The sequence below is a fragment of the Salmo trutta genome, chromosome 12, assembly GCF_901001165.1.
Source record: "Salmo trutta chromosome 12, fSalTru1.1, whole genome shotgun sequence".
NCBI lineage: Eukaryota > Metazoa > Chordata > Actinopteri > Salmoniformes > Salmonidae > Salmo > Salmo trutta.
In genome coordinates, this window is record NC_042968.1 from 38,496,221 (window position 1) to 38,518,099 (window position 21,879).

The following is a 21,879-nucleotide window of genomic DNA, read 5'->3' on the forward strand; positions in this document are numbered from 1 at the left end:
AGAGAGACGGTGTGTGTGCGCTCAATGCATCAGAGAGATACCGCGCGAGAGAGATACCGCGCGAGAGAGATACTGGCTGATTTAAGCTCCATGGTGACACTGAGCTCAGTGCTCATTAATTCAAGGCAGTCAACATTAGAGTGCTTCAAAATGATTAGCTCTGATCTGCGTGAGGAACAGGGCACAGCCAAACACGGTGCATTAATTGGGCATAAACCACTCCCTGCTCCAATTTATTTTTTGCAAATGCAGGATCCAATTAGGCTTGAGTAAATAACAATTGACATGCAGCTTATAGGCCTGTTGACCACATGAATAATGTTTAAATACAACAATTTGCCTGCCAACCCTGAGCATTTCCATGTAAAAGGACCCATGAGAATCAACATGAGAAGTTCATAGGAGCATATTAAATTGGGTGTAAAATGAAAGCTAAGAGTGCATCTTTTGGGGAAATTAAGGATAGATACATTTTACAACCATATTCCATCACAGTTTTTGGGGGCAGAAGTAAAGGCTTTGATTTGTGGATAAACATCTACCAGAAAACGTCTTAAGGTGTCAGAAATACATCAAACCACAATAACGTTGACGTAAACACCACAGCAAAATAATATCACACATTTCATTTGAGAAATGTTTTACTTTCTGTAAGTTTAAGAAATATTGCTTTCTGCCTTGTGATTCCGTTACCTAAAACCCAGATATCTCCTCTCATGAGGATAATTAAAGTTCACAGGAGTAACAAGTATTACTGACATTTTATTTATAACTATTGAAATTATTTAAAAACTTGTAATTCCGTTATTAACATCTCTCTCTCGCTCTCTCACACACACACACACCTACCGTTCCATTAACTGAAACCAGCATCCTCAGCCACTGAGCACCGACCGACCCCGGACGTCCATGGACGTAGAAAAGTAGTTGAAAATTGGTCAGTCCACCCTGGCCTTGATGTTAACGTCCACAGACGTGACTGGACCAAATCTGAACTTATCGTTGACGTATGTTTCACAAGTTTGGATAGCACAGTACAATGAGTAGGTTACAGTACAATAAAAGAAGAGTACAGCACAGTATATTGTAATGTACTATACAGAAGTCCACTGTAATCTACTATTCTGTATTGTACTGCACTGTACTCTACTGTGATGTCCAAACTTGTAAAACAGAGAATGACATTCATATCCATACTGATGCATTTCTGTGTAGTATAGATCAGGGTCCCATGATGTAATTATGGTACCAGATATAAATACACTTCACTTAGTGTAGTTCAATAACCAAAATATATATATTTTTTCAAACTAAAGGTGCAATGTCATAGCTGACTACCCATTCTATCTGCAGACATCTTTGAATCTTAATCTAGAACAGAAGTTTTTGGAAAACATGGTCGCATAAAAACCGGGGTGAGATATTCCCATGTAATTTAGTTACCAGAGTTTGCATCTGCACAGTTCTTCCACTGAATTTGTTTGTGTATATTTTTCTGGGTAAAATTTTTAACAGTAATCCTTGTGCATATAGTTGTATGGTTTGTTAAACTTAGAAAGCAATGGTTGTTTGGCATACAGTACCAGTCAAAAGTTTGGACACCTACTCATTCAAGGGTTTTTCTTTATTTTTACTATTTTCTACATTGTATAATAATAGTGAAGACATCAAAACTATGAAATAACACATATGGAATCAGGTAGTAACCAAAAAGTGTTAAATCAGAATATATTTGAGATTCTTTAAAGTAGCCACCCTTTGCATTGATGACAGCGTTGCACACTCTTGGCATTCTCTCAACTAGCTTCATGAGGTAGTAACCTGTAATGCATTTCAATTAACAGGTGTCCCAAGTTAAAAGTTAATTTGTGGAATTTCTTTGAATGCGTTTGAGCCAATCAGTTGTGTTGCGACAAGGTAGGGGTGGTATTCAGAAGATAGCCCTACTAGTAAAAGACCAAGTCCATATTATGGCAAGAGCAGCTCAAATAATCAAAGAGAAATGACAGTATCATTACTTTAAGACATGGTCAGTCAATACGGAAAATATCAATAACTTTTAATGTTTCTTCAAGTGCAGTCGCAAAAAACATCAAGTACTATGACGAAACTGGCTCTCATGAGGACCACCACAGGAAAGGAAGACCCAGAATTACCTCTGCTGCAGAGGATAAGTTCATTAGAGTTAACTGCACCTCAGATTCCAGGCCAAATAAATGCTTCAGAGTTCAAGTAACAGGCACATCTCAACATCAACTGTTCAGAGGAGACAGTGTGAATCAGGCCTTCATGGTCAAATTGCTGCAGAGAAACCACTACTAAAGTGGAAGAGAAGAAGAGACTTGCTTGGGCCAAGAAACACGAGCCATGGACATTAGACCGGTGGAAATCTGTCCTTTGGTCTGATGAGTCCAAATTCTTTGATTTTTGCTTCCAACTGCCATGTCTTTGTAAGACGCAGAGAAGTTGAACAGATGATCTCTGCATGTGTGGTTCCCACCGTGAAGCATGGAGGAGGTGGTGTGATGGTGCTTTGCTGGTGACACAGTCTGATTTATTTTGAATTCAAGGCACACAATCAGCATGGCTACCACAGCATACTGCATCAATACACCATCCCATCTGGTTTGTGCTTAGTGGGACTATTTGTTTTTCAACAGGGCAATGACCCAAAACACACCTCCAGCCTGTGTAAGGGCTATTTGACCAAGAAGGAGAGTGATGGAGTGCTGCATCAGATGACCTGGCCTCCACAATCACCCGACCTCAACCCAATTGAGATGGTTTGAGATGAGTTGGACCGCAGAGTGAAGGAAAAGCAGCCAACAAGTGCTCAGCATATGTGGGAAGTCCTTCAAGACTTTTGGAAAAGCATTTCTCATGAAGCTAGTTAACCTGTTGGGGCTAGGGGGCAGTATTTGCACGGCCAGATAAAAAACGTACCCGATTTAAACTGGTTACTACTCTTGCCCAGAAACGAGAATATGCATATAAATTAGTAGATTTGTATAGAACACACTCTAAAGTTTCTAAAACTGTTTGAATGGTGTCTGTGAGTATAACATAACTCATATGGCAGGCCAAAACCTGAGAAGATTCCATACAGGAAGTGCCCTGTCTGACAATTTGTTCTCCTTCTGTGGCATCTCTACTGAAAATACAACATCTCTGCTGTAACGCAACATTTTCTAAGGCTTCCATTGGCTCTCAGAAGGCGCCAGAAAGTGGTATGAAGTCTCTCCTGTCTCTGGGCGAAAAACAGCAGGAGATTTTGTGAGTGGTCAGGCTGGGAACAGTGACACTGGAGATGCGCGTTCATGAGAATTCTCCATTTTTTTCTTACAGCCTTTGAATGAATACAACGTCGCCCGGTTGGAATATTATCTCTATTTTACGAGAAAAATAGCATAAAAATGGATTTTAAACAGCGTTTGACATGCTTCGAAGTACGGTAATGGAATATTTTGAAATGTTTCGTCACGAAATGCGCTCGCGCGTCACCCTTCGGCTACTGACCTGAACGCACGAACAAACAAAACAGAGGTATTTGAATATAACTATGGATTATTTGGAAGCAAAACAACATTTGTTGTTGAAGTAGAAGTCCTGGGAGTGCATTCTGATGAAGAACAGCAAAGGTAATCCAATTTTTCTTATAGTAAATCTGAGTTTGGTGAGGGCCAAACTTGGTGGGTGTCAAATTAGCTAGCCTGTGATGGCCGAGCTATGTACTCAGAATATTGCAAAATGTGCTTTCGCCGAAAAGCTATTTTAAAATCTGACACCGCGATTGCATAAAGGAGTTCTGTATCTATAATTCTTAAAATAATTGTTATGTATTTTGTGAACGTTAATCGTGAGTAATTTAGTAAATTCACCGGAAGTTTGCTGTGGGTATGCTAGTTCTGAACATCACATGCTAATGTAAAAAGCTGTTTTTTGATATAAATATGAACTTGATTGAACAAAACATGCATGTATTGTATAACATAATGTCCTAGGAGTGTCATCTGATGAAGATCATCAAAGGTTAGTGCTGCATTTAGCTGTGGTTTTGGTTTTTGTGACATATATGCTTGCTTTGAAAATGGCTGTGTGATTATTTTTGGCAGGGTACTCTCCTGACATAATCTAATGTTTTGCTTTCGCTGTAAAGCCTTTTTGAAATCGGACAATGTGGTTAGATTAACGAGAGTCTTGTCTTTAAAATGGTGTAAAATAGTCATATGTTTGAGAAATTCAAGTTATAGCATTTTTGAGGTATTTGTATTTCGTGCCACGCGATTCCACTGGCTGTTGACTAGGGTGGGACGTTTGCCCAGGGAGGTTAAGATAATGCCAAGCGTGTGCAATGATCTCATCAAGGCAAAGGGTGGCTACTTTGAAGAAACTCAAATATAAAATATATTTTGATTTGTTTAATACTTTTTTGGTTACTACATGATTCCATATGTGTTATTTCGTAGTTTTTGTCTTCACTATTATTCTACAATGTAGAAAATAGTACAACTAAAGAAAAACCCTTGAATGAGTAGTTGTCCAAACTTTAACCGGAACCGTGTGACAATGTGGCCAGAACCGTGTGACAGAATGCAGCCTGAATACTCAAAATACCATCATTCCAGTTTGATCTGTAGGTATATTTGTGGGGAGACAATATATGTACATTTTTTTCTACTGTAAAAGATATGAATCTTTACAAAATGGCTTTCGAAATGCGCTTGAAAGGCCATTTCTCCCTACTAGCCTCCGAAAGGTATTTGTTCACTCCCTGGGAGAGAGGAGCTAGCAAATCAATGTGGCGGCGAGCTGCGGTGAGAGGGGCCTAATGACATCGTAATCACTCTGTGTCAGTTTATGATGCACGACGTGGCCAAACTGTGGCCGCAGTGTGCTGAGTGAATGGGACAGGACAGGTAATCAGCCTGCTGTCAACCTGTTCTGTTCCTGGGCCTTATGGAGACACAGTGAGCCAGCAGACAAGCCTACACAAAGAACCCGATCCTCAAAGTGAAAGCCATGTAAAGAGAGACGCAAACAGAACAGAACACAACTCTTCTAATGCACTTTGCTTCTCAAACCACGTTTCCAGACAGGCATTACAGAAGCAGGCTGGTCCTGAAACTTTCTGCAGAATAATATTATTTTCTACACTGCAGTCCGCTCATTGCTCATTCTTGATTTCTAGATCGGCTAGATGGAATGTAAATAAAACAAGCGGGCTACAACAGAGGGTTAAAAGAAACTACCCTGGAGAGAATCGGCCGCTCTTCCTCGATCATATTTCCTTTGTAAATTGGAGGCAAGTATGATCACAAGTTGGGCTGTGACTTATTTTACAGCCTCCTTTAGATCCCTGGGAAACTAATGAGACCGTCGTGGTGACATGGAAACAACATTAGAAACAACAGGGTGACGATGACAGGTTAAGTGTCCAGGAAGTGTTGAATTAAAGGGATTCCCCAGATGGCAACCACTAAGCATCAGTAGGAGAGGCCTTTTGTTCACCACAAGGTCTCAGAGAGCTCCTTTAAGATGCTGGGAGCGGAGGCCTCAACAGAAGGCTCCTTTAAGACGCTGGGAGCTGAGGCCTCAACAGAAGGCTCCTTTAAGATGCTGGGAGCTGAGGCCTCAACAGAAGCTCCATTAAGACGCTGGGAGCGGAGGCCTCAACAGAAGCTCCATTAAGACGCTGGGAGCGGAGGCCTCAACAGAAGCTCCATTAAGACGCTGGGAGCTGAGGCCTCAACAGAAGCTCCATTAAGACGCTGGGAGCTGAGGCCTCAACAGAAGCTCCATTAAGACGCTGGGAGCTGAGGCCTCAACAGAAGCTCTTTTAACCTCTTATGGCTAGGGGGCAGTATTTTCACGGCTGGATAAAAAACGTACCCGATTTAATCTGATTATTAGTCCTGCCCAGAATCTAGAATATGCATATAATTATTAGCTTTGGATAGAAAACACTCCAAAGTTTCTAAAACTGTTTGAATGGTGTCTGTGAGTATAACAGAACTCATTTGGCAGGCCAAAACGTGAGAAGATTCTGTACAGGAAGTACCCTGTCTGACCATTTCTTGCCCTTCTTTGTCATCTCTATTCATTACAAAGGATCTCTGCTGTTACGTGACACTTCCCACGGCTCCAATGGGCTCTCAGAGCCCGGGAAAAACCTGAATGACGTAATTCAAAGCCGTGGCTGAAACACACGAGCGCTTTTGCTAAGTGGTCTATCAGCACTGGCCGCCCCCGCCTTTCTGTTTTTCCCTCTTTTTACCGAAATGTAGATTCCCGGTCAGAATATTATCACTTTGTTACGAGATAAATTGCATAAAAATTTATTTTAAACAGCGGTTGACATGCTTCGAAGTACGGTAATGGAATATTTAGAATTTTTTTGTCACGAAATGCGCCATGCGCACGACCCTGATTTACCATTGGGATAGTGTCTAGAACGCACGAACATAACGCCGCTGTTTGGATATAACGATGGATTATTTGGGACCAAACCAACATTTGTTATTGAAGTAGAAGTCCTGGGAGTGCATTCTGATGAAGAACAGGAAAGGTAAGACCATTTTTCTTATAATAAATCTGATTTTGGTGAAGGCTAAACTTGCCGGGTGTCTAAATAGCTAGCCCGTGATGGCTGGGCTATGTACTTAGAATATTGCAAAATGTGCTTCATCCGAAAAGCTATTTTAAAATCGGACATATCGAGTGCATAGAGGAGTTCTGTATCTATAATTCTTAAAATAATTGTTATGCTTTTTGTGAACGTTTATCGTGAGTAATTTAGTAAATTGTTAGTAAATTCCCCGGAAGTTTGCGGGGGGTATGCTAGTTCTGAACGTAACATGCTAATGTAAAAAGCTGTTTTTTGATATAAATATGAACTTGATTGAACAAAACATGCATGTATTGTATAACATAATGTCCTAGGTGTGTCATCTGATGAAGATCATCAAAGGTTAGTGCTGCATTTAGCTGTCTTCTGGGGTTTTGTGACATTATATGCTAGCTTGAAAAATGGGTGTCTGATTATTTCTGGCTGGGTACTCTGCTGACATAATCTAATGTTTTGCTTTCGCTGTAAAGCCTTTTTGAAATCGGACAGTGTGGTTAGATTAACGAGAGTCTTGTCTTTAAATAGCTGTAAAATAGTCATATGTTTGAAAAATGGAAGTTTTCGGATTTTAGAGGAATTTGTATTTTGCGCCACGCCCATCATTGGATATTGGAGCATCTAGATGTAAGAGGTAAGACGCTGGGAGCTGAGGCCTCAACAGAAGGCTCCTTTAAGATGCTGGGAGCGGAGGCCTCAACAGAAGCTCCTTTAAGACGCTGGGAGCTGAGGCCTCAACAGAAGCTCCTTTAAGACGCTGGGAGCTGAGGCCTCAACAGAAGCTCCTTTAAGACGCTGGGAGCTGAGGCCTCAACAGAAGTGTCCTTTAAGATGCTGGGAGCTGAGGCCTCAACAGAAGGCTCCTTTAAGATGCTGGGAGCTGAGGCCTCAACAGAAGGCTCCATTAAGACGCTGGGAGCAGAGGCCTCAACAGAAGCTCCATTAAGACGCTGGGAGCAGAGGCCTCAACAGAAGCTCCATTAAGACGCTGGGAGCTGAGGCCTCAACAGAAGCTCCTTTAAGACGCTGGGAGCTGAGGCCTCAACAGAAGCTCCTTTAAGATGCTGGGAGCGGAGGCCTCAACAGAAGCTCCTTTAAGACGCTGGGAGCTGAGGCCTCAACAGAAGGTCCTTTAAGATGCTGGGAGCGGAGGCCTCAACAGAAGCTCCTTTAAGACGCTGGGAGCTGAGGCCTCAACAGAAGCTCCTTTAAGATGCTGGGAGCGGAGGCCTCAACAGAAGCTCCTTTAAGATGCTGGGAGCTGAGGCCTCAACAGAAGGCTCCTTTAAGATGCTGGGAGCTGAGGCCTCAACAGAAGCTCCATTAAGACGCTGGGAGCTGAGGCCTCAACAGAAGCTCCATTAAGACGCTGGGAGCTGAGGCCTCAACAGAAGGTTCCTTTAAGATGCTGGGAGCTGAGGCCTCAACAGAAGCTCCATTAAGACGCTTGGAGCTGGGGCGTCAGAGTCTGTTTGCTGTTGGAGTGTAAATCATGTCTAAGAAATTCTATAGGGATTTTAATACTGGAGTAAATGTTCTCATGTTCACAGTGGATTAACCTAGCCAACCTCTTAACTGAAGAGTTTAAAGGTCATTGAAGCCATTAGCATCCTCTGTACTTTGAGCATAGTACAGTAGTAGTGTTCACTTAGGCACAGGGCTGAGTGATGAACAGACAAGCACATTTTGCATTATTGCTTGTTCCACTTAAGTTCAAAGCAAATGTTAAGTGATCCTCTATGAGAGCAGAGAAGCTGAAGGTATCAACAATGAAAGCATGGTTGGTTCCTGGTCCTTGAGTGGTTGTTTCCTTGTGTGTGGTGAGAGGCTGGAACAGTTGGGTACGTCACCAACTTGAGGATCTCTGAGGGTGATAATGATTTAGATACTCTTGAATGCTCTTACTGTCTGAATGATACGGGACTGTGAAATTCTATTCACCACGCCTGTCCAAGAATATAAAATACCATGATAAATGACCTGATACATTTAGACTACTTTCATTGATAAGTTGCTTCATGTATTGAATGACTAAGGAGCATGAAATGGAAAGGACGTCCTCCTGAACCAGAGGCGCAGGGAAACGACAAGAGATGAGTAACTCTATTTCTAGGTTCCCCCATACTTCGCACAAAACAACAAACACTTTCATTCCGTGGCAGGCTGTACACACACAGTGAAGTGCTTGTCCATTCTGGGGTTCCAAAAGCCGCATGCTGAGGAAAGGACAAAACTGATAGATTAAACAAGTCTCTGCCTCAACACTCAGCCAACACTGAATTGAGTAGCTTTACCCTCCCACAGGATTTACAGTCCGGTTTATAAAAACTCCCCCAAACCACAATGTTTGAGAGGTTTCTGCAGTGTCACGCGAGCCCTCCTTTCAAAAACAGCCCCATGCCAATTTCTTGAGAAAGCCACAATGGCAAAGAAAGATGTTCAACTGAGTGAAAGGATTTTGAATGGATTGGGGAGTGATGTGGAGCATACCAAGTTGCTGACAGAATTACTAACTGTATTAGAACTAGAGGAAAATCTTTGCATGGATTTTCAGTTCATCTTCTTACAGTAATTTCCCCTGACTGGGGATGCTGCTGCACTTTTTGCCGGACATAAACCTTAGCTTCAATTTGTTTATTGGGATTTAGAAACTGAGCTTATGGCTCGGGCAAAGATTACAAAGGGATTTACACTGTAGTGTCATATCAACACACCTGTCTGGGTTGCTCCTCCCCATTCTATAGGCAGAAACTCAAAACAAGAAGTACCCGTGCTAAAGTCTATTCAACGCTGGTCTGACCAATCGGAATCCATGCTTCAAGACTATTTTCATCACGCGGACTGGTACATGTTCCGGGTTGCCTCAGAATAATATTGACGTATACACTGACACAGTGACTTAGTTCATCAGGAAGTGTACAGGGGATGTTGTTCCCACTGTGACAATTAAAACCTATCCAAACCAAAAACTGTGGCTAGGTGGCAGTATTCATGCAAAACTGAAAGCACGAACCACCGGATTTAACCATGACAAGGTGACTCGGAATATGACCGAATACAAAACAGTCCAGCTATGCCCTCCGTAAGGTAATCAAACACATCAGTACAGAGGCAAAGTGGGGTCGCATTTTAACGGCTCAGTCACGAGACTCCAGAGAATCACAGATCATCAAGGGAAAACCGGACACCGACGTCTTGCTCCCAGACAAGCTTTACTCCTTTTTCTCCCCAATTTTATGTTTGCCAATTGGTAGTTACAGTCTTGTCCCATCGCTACAACTCCCGTACGGACTCGAGAGAGGTGAAGGACGAGAGCCATGCGTCCTGCAAAACACAACCCCTGCTTCTTGACACAATGTTTGCTTAACCTGTTAGGGTATAGGGGGCAGTATTTTCACGGCTGGATAAAAAAATGTACCCGATTTAATCTGGTTACTAATCCTACCCAGTAACTAGAATATGCATATACTTATTATATATGGACAGAAAACACCCTAAAGTTTCTAAAACTGTTTGAATGGTGTCTGTGAGTATAACAGAACTCATTTGGCAGGCAAAACCCTGAGACAGATTCTGACAGGAAGTGGATACCTGATGTGTTGAATTGACTTTAAGCCTATGCCATTGAAAAACAAAGGGGCTGAGGAATGTTTTGGCGCTTCCTATTGCTTCCACCAAATGTCACCAGCCTTTACAAAGTGTTTTGAGTCTTATACTGTGAGATCTGACCGAACAAGAGCCATGGAGCGGTGATGGCCCATTAGACACCTGGCGCGCAAGTTCATGTTGGGTACTCTCGTTCCGAAACGTTTTAAAAGAGAACCCAATCGTCCGCCTTGAATTTTATTCATGTTCTGGTTAAAAAAGGCACTAATGATTTATGCGATACAACGTTTGACATGTTTGAACGAACGTAAACATATTTTTTCCGTTCGTGAAGTGAAGTCCGGCTGGCTTAGATCATGTGCTAACAACACAGAGCTTTTTGGACATAAATGATGAGCTTTTTTGAACAAAACTACATTCGTTATGGACCTGGGATTCCTGGAAGTGACATCTGATGAAGACAATCAAAAGGTAATGGATTATTTACATAGTATTTTCGATTTTAGATCTCTCCAACATGGCGGTTAGTCTGTATCGCAATGCGTATTTTTCTGGGCGCAGTGCTCAGATTATTGCAAAGTGTGATTTCCCAGTAAGGTTATTTTTAAATCTGGCAAGTCGATTGCGTTCAAGAGATGTAAATCTATAATTCTTTGAATGACAATATAATATTTTACCAATGTTTTCTAATATTAATTAATTATTTTGTTGTCATGACTTGACTGCCGGTTATTGGAGGGAAACGATTTCCTGAACATCAACGCCATAGTAAAACGCTGTTTTTGGATATAAATATGAACTTGATAGAACTAAAAATGCATGCATTGTCTAACATAATGTCCTAGGAGTGTCATCTGATGGAGATTGTAAAAGGTTAGTGCATAATTTTAGCTGATTTTATGGTTTTGGTGACGCCTGTCTTTGAATCGACAATACATTACACACAGCTATTGTCAATGTACTCTCCTAACATAACCTAACTTTATGCTTTCGCCGTAAAACCTTTTTGAAATCGGACAACGTGGTTAGATTAAGGAGATGTTTATCTTTCAAAGGGTGTAAATTAGTTGTATGTTTGAGAAATTTGAATTTTGACATTTATTTGGTTTCAAATTTGCCGCTCTTGAAATGCACCTGCTGTTGATAGGGTGCGCCACGGGTGGCACGCTAACGTCCCACATAACCCAGAAGCCAGCCGCACCAATGTGTCGGAGGAAAAACCGTACAACCTGGCGACCGAGTCAGCGTGCACTGCGCCCAGCCCACCACAGGGGTCGCTAGAGCGCGATGGGACAAGGACAACTGGGCCGGCCAAACCCTCCTCTTACCCGGACTACGCTGGGCCAATTGTGCACCGCCTCATGGGTCTCCCGGTCACGGCCGGCTGCGACACATCCTGGGATCGAATCAGGATCTGTAGTGACACAGCTAGCATTGCGATGCAGTGCCTTAGATCGCTGGACCACTTGGGAGGCCCGTGAGTAAGACATTTAAGCGTGTTAACCCTCACAAGGCTGCCGGTCCAGACAGCATCCCTAGCAGCGTCCTCAGAGCATAAGTAGACCAGCTGCCAGACAGCATCCCTAGCCACATCCTCCAGCTGGCTGGAGTGTTTACGGACCTATTCAATCGCTCCCTATCCCAGTTTGCGGTCCCCACTTGCTTCAAGATGTCCACCATTGTTCCTGTACCCAAGAAAGCGAAGGTAAGTGAACTAAATGACTATCGCCCCGTAGCACTCACTTCTGTCATCTGTGACGACCCTCCCACTCTGTCTGCCGAATTCTCTTTGCTCTTGTTTTCCTTAACCTCTGTAGGGTAGGGGGCAGTATTTTCACATCCGGATAAAAAATGTACCCGATTTAATCTGGTTATTACTACTGCCCAGAAACTAGAATATGCATATAATTGTTTGATTTGGATAGAAAACACCCTAAAGTTTCTAAAACTGTTTGAATGGTGTCTGTGTATAACAGAACTCATATGGCAGGCCAAAACCTGAGAAGATTCTGTACAGGAAGTGCCCTCTCTAACCATTTCTTGGCCTTCTATACTCTATCGAAAACAGAGGATCTCTGCTGTAACGTGACACTTCCTACGGCTCCCATAGGCTCTCAGAAGGCGCCAGAACGTTGAATGATGACTTTGCAGCCCCTGCCTGAAAAACAGTAGCGCATTTGGATAGTGGTCGATCTGAGAACAATGAGACGCATGCACGTGAAGAGGCCATTTTACATTTTCAGTCTTTGAATGAAAAAGACGTCTCCCGGTCGGAATATTATCGCTATTTTACGAGAAAAATCGCATAAAAATTGATTTTAAAAAGCGTTTGACATGCTTCGAAGTACGGTAATGGAATATTTTGACATTTTTTGTCACGATACGCGTCCGCGCATCACCGTTCGGATAGTGTCTTGAACGCAAGAACAAAACAGAGGATATTTGAACATAACAATGGATTATTTTGAACCAAAACGACATTTGTGGATGAAGTAGAAGTCCTGGGAGTGCATTCTGACGAAGAACAGCAAAGGTAATCCAATTTTTCTTATAGTAAATCTGAGTTTGGTGAGTGCCAAACTTGGTGGGTGTCAAATTAGCTAGCCCGTGATGGCGAGCTATCTACTCAGAATATTGCAAAATGTGCTTTGCCGAAAAGCTATTTTAAAATCTGACACCGCGATTGCACAAAGGAGTTCTGTAGCTATAATTCTTAAAATAATTATGTTTTTTTGTGAACGTTTATCGTGAGTAATTTAGTAAATTCACCGGAAGTTTTCGGTATGTTTGCTAATTCTGAACATCACATGCTAATGTAAAAAGCTGTTTTTTGATACAAATATGAACTTGATTGAACAAAACATGCATGTATTGTATAACATAATGTTCTAGGAGTGTCATCTGATGAAGATCATCAAAGGTTAGTGCTGCATTTAGCTGTGGTTTTGGTTTTTGTGACATTATATGCTAGCTTGAAAAATGGGTGTGTGATTATTTCTGGCTGGGTACTCTGACATAATCTAATGTTTTGCTTTCGTTGTAAAGCCTTTTTGAAATCAGACAGTGTGGTAAGATTAACGAGTCTTGTCTTTAAAATGGTGTAAAATAGTCATATGTTTGAGAAATTGAAGTAATAGCATTTCTAAGGTATTTGAATATCGCGCCACTCGATTCCACTGGCTGTTGACTAGGTGGGACGATTTCGTCCCCCATACCCTAGAGAGGTTAATAGGATGACGGTGGGCGGAGCCGGGAGGGTCGTCAGTGAAAAGGGACACCCGGGCTCGGGTGTATCCCAGGATAAATGCACCTCTTCCCCATTCATTGGGGAGATTTTGGTTGTGGCATTTTTGTGGCTATTTGGCTTGTTTGCATTGACACCTTTCAACACCCCTCATTATCACATATATACACACGCGACCACTCACTTACACTACTGATTACTGACTAAACACACCATTGTTAATTGTATTTACTTTACTTCAGTTAATAAATATATTTTGCTATTCTTTATCTCCATGTTGTCTCCCTTTTTGTTACGGGCTTCGAGCCGGTTCGTGACACATCATGAAGTACTTTTGAGAGGCTAGTTAAGGATCATATCGCCTCCACCTTACCCAGCAATTTGCATATCACCCAAACAGATCCACAGATGATGCAATCGGCATCTCCCTGCCCTATCCCATCTGGACAAGAGGAATACCTACGTAAAATGATGTTCATTGACTAGAGCTCAGCCATCGTTACGCTGCAGTGTCACATCAAGACCCCCGTCTGGGGTTGTTACGCTGCAGTGTCACGTCAAGACCCCCGTCAGGGTTGTTACGCTGCAGTGTCACGTCAAGACCCCCGTCAGGGTTGTTACGCTGCAGTGTCACATCAAGACCCCCGTCAGGGTTGTTAAGCTGCAGTGTCACGTCAAGACACCCGTCTGGGGTTGTTACGCTGCAGTGTCACATCAAGACCCCCGTCTGGGGTTGTTACGCTGCAGTGTCACATCAAGACCCCCGTCAGGGTTGTTACGCTGCAGTGTCACATCAAGACCCCCGTCTGGGGTTGTTACGCTGCAGTGTCACATCAAGACCCCCGTCTGGGGTTGTTACGCTGCAGTGTCACATCAAGACCCCCGTCAGGGTTGTTACGCTGCAGTGTCACATCAGTAGAATCCACCCCATGACAAAAGGTTGAGTAAGTAGAATCCACCCCATGACAAAAGGTTGAGTAAGTAGGATCCACCCCATGACAAAGGGTGAGTAAGTAGGATCCACCCCATGACAAAAGGTTGAGTAAGTAGAATCCACCCCATGACAAAAGGTTGAGTAAGTAGAATCCACCCCATGACAAAATGTTAACTTCTTGGGGCTATGTGGGACGTTAGCGTGCCACCCGTGGCGCACCCTATCAACAGCAGGTGCATTTCAAGAGCGGCAAATTTGAAACCAAATAAATGTCAAAATTCAAATTTCTCAAACATACAACTAACTTACACCCTTTGAAAGATAAACATCTCCTTAATCTAACCACGTTGTCCGATTTCAAAAAGGTTTTACGGCGAAAGCATAAAGTTAGGTTATGTTAGGAGAGTACATTGACAATAGCTGTGTGTAATGTATTGTCGATTCAAAGACAGGCGTCACCAAAACCATAAAATCAGCTAAAATTATGCACTAACCTTTTACAATCTCCATCAGATGACACTCCTAGGACATTATGTTAGACAATGCATGCATTTTTAGTTCTATCAAGTTCATATTTATATCCAAAAACAGCGTTTTACTATGGCGTTGATGTTCAGGAAATCGTTTCCCTCCAATAACCGGCAGTCAAGTCATGACAACAAAATAATTAATTAATATTAGAAAACATTGGTAAAATATTATATTGTCATTCAAAGAATTATAGATTTACATCTCTTGAACGCAATCGACTTGCCAGATTTAAAAATAACCTTACTGGGAAATCACACTTTGCAATAATCTGAGCACTGCGCCCAGAAAAATACGCATTGCGATACAGACTAACCGCCATGTTGGAGAGATCTAAAATCGAAAATACTATGTAAATAATCCATTACCTTTTGATTGTCTTCATCAGATGTCACTTCCAGGAATCCCAGGTCCATAACGAATGTAGTTTTGTTCAAAAAAGCTCATCATTTATGTCCAAAAAGCTCTGTGTTGTTAGCACATGATCTAAGCCAGCCGGACTTCACTTCACGAACGAAAAAAATATGTTTACGTTCGTTCAAACATGTCAAACGTTGTATCGCATAAATCATTAGTGCCTTTTTTAACCAGAACATGAATAAAATTCAAGGCGGACGATTGGGTTCTCTTTTAAAACGTTTCGGAACGAGAGTACCCAACATGAACTTGCGCGCCAGGTGTCTAATGGGCCATCACCGTTCCATGGCTCTTGTTCGGTCAGATCTCACAGTATAAGACTCAAAACACTTTGTAAAGGCTGGTGACATCTAGTGGAAGCAATAGGAAGTGCCAAAACATTCCTCAGCCCCTTTGTTTTTCAATGGCATAGGCTTAAAGTCAATTCAACACATCAGGTATCCACTTCCTGTCAGAATCTGTCTCAGGGTTTTGCCTGCCAAATGAGTTCTGTTATACTCACAGACACCATTCAAACAGTTTTAGAAACTTTAGGGTGTTTTCTATCCATATATAATAAGTATATGCATATTCTAGTTACTGGGTAGGATTAGTAACCAGATTAAATCGGGTAAATTTTTTTATCAAGCCGTGAAAATACTGCCCCCTATACCCTAACAGGTTAAGTAGAATCCACCCCATGACAAAAGGTTGAGTAAGTAGGATCCACCCCATGACAAAGGTTGAGTAAGTAGGATCCACCCCATGACAAAGGTTGAGTAAGTAGAATCCACCCCATGACAAAGGTTGAGTAAGTAGAATCCACCCCATGACAAAGGTTGAGTAAGTAGAATCCACCCCATGACAAAGGTTGAGTAAGTAGTATCCACCAGTATAGAAGACTAGGCTATGCTTTCTGGAAACAACATAGGCGTACTTCTAGATTGACAGGTTGAGATATCCCAGATGGATCAACTGGCTGTAAATTCATTTGAACCCCAAATTGAATCAACTTAGCTACAGTACAAACTCAGAGATACAACAGTGACAAAACACAAAGACAAGACCCAGCTTTGTTTGTCAGAGGGTACAATTAGTGTTTTGGAAAAGGGAGTAGTTAACCTAATCTTTATCTCATTTAACAAAACCTCGGAGCTTGTCTTGTACCAGATGGGTTCTCTTTTGTGGATCGAATAACCGTATCAGAACGACAAAATCAGACAGTCCTCTGAAAGGAATAACAACGCAAGCTGAATCAAATCAGGCTGTTTGGACTGGAAGGCACGCTCTGTGTTGGAGCGTCCCAGTAACGGAAGGCACGCTCTGTGTTGGAGCGTCCCAGTAACGGAAGGCACGCTCTGTGTTGGAGCGTCCCAGTAACGGAAGGCACACTCTGTGTTGGAGCGTCCCAGTAACGGAAGGCACGCTCTGTGTTGGAGCGTCCCAGTAACGGAAGGCACGCTCTGTGTTGGAGCGTCCCAGTAATTAGTAATTTACTTACACTCATGGACATAAATATTCGGTCTAGTTTTTCTGAATGACTGATCCTACTTTAGCGCACAATAGAATGAAAAATAATGAAAATGGCAAATCCCATAGAGAGAGTACCAAGGTAACGCCATCAACTGTAATGCAACTGTTTCAGCGTGGGTGAGGTATGAGGAATTCAATCTTAACACCAGAGAAAGAAAGAAAGCACAATCACTGTTGAAAGAAGAGGAAACGTGTGAGTTCTCAGAGGTAAGAGGGTATTAAGCAGGAAAGAAACTGCCAGTAATCTTAGAAAATTGCCAAACTGCATGTTTCCACTTCAGTTGTACAATTCATTTTGATGCCAGGGAAAAAGTGCTTTGTGGATCGGTGGCTTCCCTGGAGTCAGGCCATCAGAGGTGACGACACCCTCTGCAGGCTTCACCTGAATGCCTGAGCCGTGAGAGTCCCCCTCTCTGCATCGTCGTCTACCGGTCCCCCCCCTCTCTGCATCGTCGTCTACCGGTCCCCCCCCCCCTCTGCATCGTCGTCTACCGGTCCCCCCCTCTCTGCATCGTTGTCTACCGGTCCCCCCCTCTCTGCATCGTTGTCTACCGGTCCCCCCCCTCTCTGCATCGTCGTCTACCAGTCCCCCCCCCTCTGCATCGTCGTCTACCAGTCCCCCCCCCCTCTCTGCATCGTCGTCTACCAGTCAAGCACAGCGGTTCATGGAGAACAGCAGCCATATTCCTTATTAGATTAGTAAGTACATCTTCATGTTTAATTTAATACACAGTAGCCTAGTTTCCTGGTACAAGACAGTGGATGAAAACAGCCGTGCTTGATGCTCTCTTGAAATAAAGCCATCCTGCAATCAAACGTTAATGTGAATATTGCCACACTGATTGTATCCCTATGCTGCAGTTTCAATAAGGACACTACATCTCGGCTAAGTCATTTGATCCTCTCAAGCCATGTTAGCCTACTTAGAGATTCTCCAGTACTGCATTGATTGCGATGACTCATATGCAAAAGATAGACTTGGACCGAGTGTACAAATTGCAGTACCTATAGTGAACCAATGATCCTCAGAAAACAATTAAAAAATGGTTATACCCCTCACATTTGAGGTGACTAAAAGCCTAGTATGACACAACCTTGGATGTAGCAAGTTTCTAGAGAGCTAGGCTGTTTAAGGCTGCTTGACAATATTGCAGACGCTGAAGCTTCCAGACACTGCAAGAGAACTACACAGAGAATACAAACAACCTGAAGTAGACCTATTACCACCAGCTGCTAAACGGGCACTTTCGGTTTCTAGGCAACTCTCTGTTTCAGCTGCTAACTGTAGGCTTTTAGGACCATACTTGTAACACTCATAAATAATACAGAAGAGAAACTAAGCAGTGATGGAGTCAGTCACCCATAACCATGACCAGTTGCTCATTTCAAGTAGATAACATATACAAGAAATATGCTTTATGCCATATGGCTCCTTTGCATGTATAGGCCTGTGCCAAGGTTTCAAGTGGATTTTTTTCTTCCGGAGATGAAATGGGCTACATCAAACAAGATGGCTGATATGGTGTATCGGCTACTAGCCTAGATGTAAAAAAAATTATAATACAAAAAAATATTGCAATTCTGCTTCTGACAATCTTTACAGTAACATCTCACAAGGCGTACCTTCAGATGATATTTTTAAAGGAACTAGAATGTAGCCTAGAAGCCAAGCAAGACAACCTAGACTAAGACACTGTGACGAGCTGAGCCAAACAGGGAATCTGAGATCAGAACACATCTAAAAACTAAACATTTGTTTTACTTTACCTTTATTTAACTAGGCAAGTCAGTTAAGAACAAATTCTTATTTACAATGACGGCCTAGGAACAGTAGTTCAACTGCCTTGTTCAGGGGCAGAACGACAGATTATTACCTTGTCAGCTCAGGGATTCAATCTTGCAACCTTTCAGTTACTAGTCCAACGCTCTAACCTGCCGCCCCCACAAACATGAGATGTGAATGTACCATGTGGGTTCCCATCAATCTGACAGTCCTTAACAATTGCTTTGGGTTGCAGCTCACCTGTTACTAAGTGGAACGAAACAAAGCACTTCCAGGCAAATTAACCTCTACGGGCCACGGGGGCAGTATTGAGAATTTTGAAAGAAATATGTGCCCATTTTTAACTGCCTCCTACACCAACTCAGAAGCTAGGATATGCATATTATTAACACATTCGGATAGAAAACACTCTGAATTTTCTAAAACAGTTTGAATGGTGTCTGTAAGTATAACAAAACTCATATTGCAGGCAAAAACCTGTGAAAAATAGATTAAAAAAAAAGAGAATTTTGTGACTGTACTATTTAGTGTCATTGTTTTAAAGATACCACAGTGAGAAAGGATTCAGTTCGCAACTCCTACTGCTTCCACTAGATGTCAACGATCTTTAGAAAGTTGTTTGAAGCATCTGTGATAAATACACACCGAATTAGAAAGCTTACAAGTTGACACGTCATCACTTCATTTTTTGCGCCTGCGCATGAATCTGAGAAGAGTGCCTTTGTCATTATCGTTTATTCTAGACACTTGATAGGTTGTGTGAAAATATTACTGATGTTTACTGATGTTTCACGTTAAAAATGGAACAAAAGATTAGTGCTAAACAACGTTTGACATGTTTAAACAAACGTAAATAGATTATTTACTAGGTTTTCTTTAGTTTTTCGACGTGACTTTACACTGCCCACCTCATTTTGTGGGAGCCTACTGAACGCTAACTATTTGGACATAAATTATGAACTTTGTCAAAAGAAACCACATTTGTTCTGGACCTGGGATCTCTGGCAGCGCCTTCTGATGGAGATAATCAAAGGTAAGGGGATATTTAGAATGTTATTATCGATATTAGATGATGCTAATGCTAACGGTATAGCTTAGCTTAGCTTAGCATATAGCTTATTGTTGTTAGCATAGTACCCAGTTTATACAAAATGTGATTTCCCAGTAAAGTTATTTTGAGATCTGGCCCTTCGGTAGCAATTACGAGATGATAATATATTATTCTTTGAATGACAATATTATAATTTACCAATGTTTTCGAATAGTAATTCCGTGATTTGTAATGCTGGATTCACTGGGTGCATTCGAGCCGAAAAAAATTCTGAATTTCACCGCGACTGTAAATGCTGTTTTTGGATATAAATATGAACTTGATGGAACTAAAAATGCATGTATTGTATAACATAATGTCCTATGAGTGTCATCTGATGCAGATTGTCAAAGGTAAGTGCATAATTCTAGCTAGTTTTCTGTCTGTTGATGCCCTTCTTTGAATTGGCTAAACATTACACGCAGCTATTGTCAATGTACTCTCCTCACATAACCTAACTTTATGCATTCTCCGTAATGCCTCTGAAAATCGGACAGCGTGGTTAGATTTAGGAGATATATCTTTCAAATGGAGGAAAATAGTTGATTATTTGATTTTTTGAAATGATTACTCTTGCAGTTTTGAATTCCCCGCCATGGTCACATGACAATGAATCCCAATACCGGGATAAGATCGGGATAAGATCCTCAACAGGTTAAGCAACTCTTCCTAAGCAAACAAAGACAGTGTCAACCTGACACCACCACCTACCCAATGTTGCCCAAGGCTAAAGCACAGAGGCAGGGAAGGTAAACCAGCCAGAGGAGCCACTTGAGGCAGATGTGAAGAGCTTTACCTGAAGAGACATCTGTATTCAGTGATGAAAGAACAGCAGGTGCTTCACATAGAGACACTAGATTCCTCCCTGTCCTACAAGAAGTGTGAATGAGTGTGAAGGTGACCGAAACAGACAGAAGGCCCAAGACAGTATGTGGATAAGGGAGATATTTTCGTTAGTCATCACATCTCTTATCACACAGCATACGGAGTCTAGTTTGAGGAGTGGAAAAGCCTATCACCTGTCAGACAGTGTGAGAAGCTCCTAAAATTTGTTTTATTTTTATTTAACTAGGCAAGTCAATTAAGAACAAATTCTTATTTACAATGACGGCATAGGAAGTGGGTTAACTGCCTTGTTCAGGGGCAGAACGACAGATTTTTACCTTGTCAGCTCGGGGATTCGATCTAGCAACCTTTTGGTTTACTGGCCCAACACTCTAACCACTAGGCTGCCTGCCATCCCAAAAAGCTGCTACTGGAGTGAAGCAGGCTTTTATAAGCCCAGTCATTGAGCGACAAATAACCATTCTAAATACAATCGCATGTTAAAGTGTTTTGATGAAACACGATTAAAGAAAAAGAGCACAGTTTTATTTCTCAAGCTCAACTTGTAATTAGCAGTGCGCTTGTCATTCGCCATTGGAGTGTATAGGATATATCGAAGGGTAGGTGGGCAGGCTGTCAGCACATCACACACAACTTTATAATGGGAACTTCAGGGACTACAATTACTTTCAAATCAACTTTCTTTCCTGTTCCAGAAACCAAAAAGGCACCATCCTAGTCATATTATTATTATTTAACCTTTATTTAACTAAGCAAGTCAGTTAAGATCCAATTCTTATTTAAAATGAAGGCCTACTACGGCCAAACCCGGACGACGCTGTGCGTCGCCCTATGTGACTCCCAATCACAGCCGGATGTGATACAGCCTGTAATGGAACCAGGTACTATCTTGCACTGAGAAGCAGTGCCTTCGACCAAAGCTCCAAATCGGGAGTAACCCATCCTAATTTTTGCTATTGAATTCCCCCTCTTTCTAGGTTTCTAAAAGAGAGCTTCATTGCTGTCACATATTTAACCACTGCACCTTTTCCAACTCCTACAAAGTGAATTTTGGCAAATGTTTGAAAATGACTTTAATTAGCTACTTCATTAGGCCCTGTAAGACAATAGGCTTGCTATTGTTGCATGTTTTCATTCATCTCGTTGCATGTTTTCATTAAGTCCAACCCTTGTATACTAGCATCGTATTTTCTGTTGGTCATGGCATTTCATTTTTTGGGGGAAAAAAACGTACCATTTGTTGAGGGCTGGTTAGGCAGCAGCAAAATATTTACATCTATCATTTCTACCTTTAGTA

The 21,879-nt window shown here is 42.0% G+C and overlaps 1 protein-coding gene across 4 annotated transcripts in view; it reads right to left on the bottom strand.

The window, feature by feature from the left end:
- Positions 1-21,879, bottom strand: part of LOC115203517 (zinc finger protein 609) — a 111,208-nt gene that overhangs the window by 30,715 nt on the left and 58,614 nt on the right. The gene's annotated exons all lie outside the window — the stretch shown is intronic.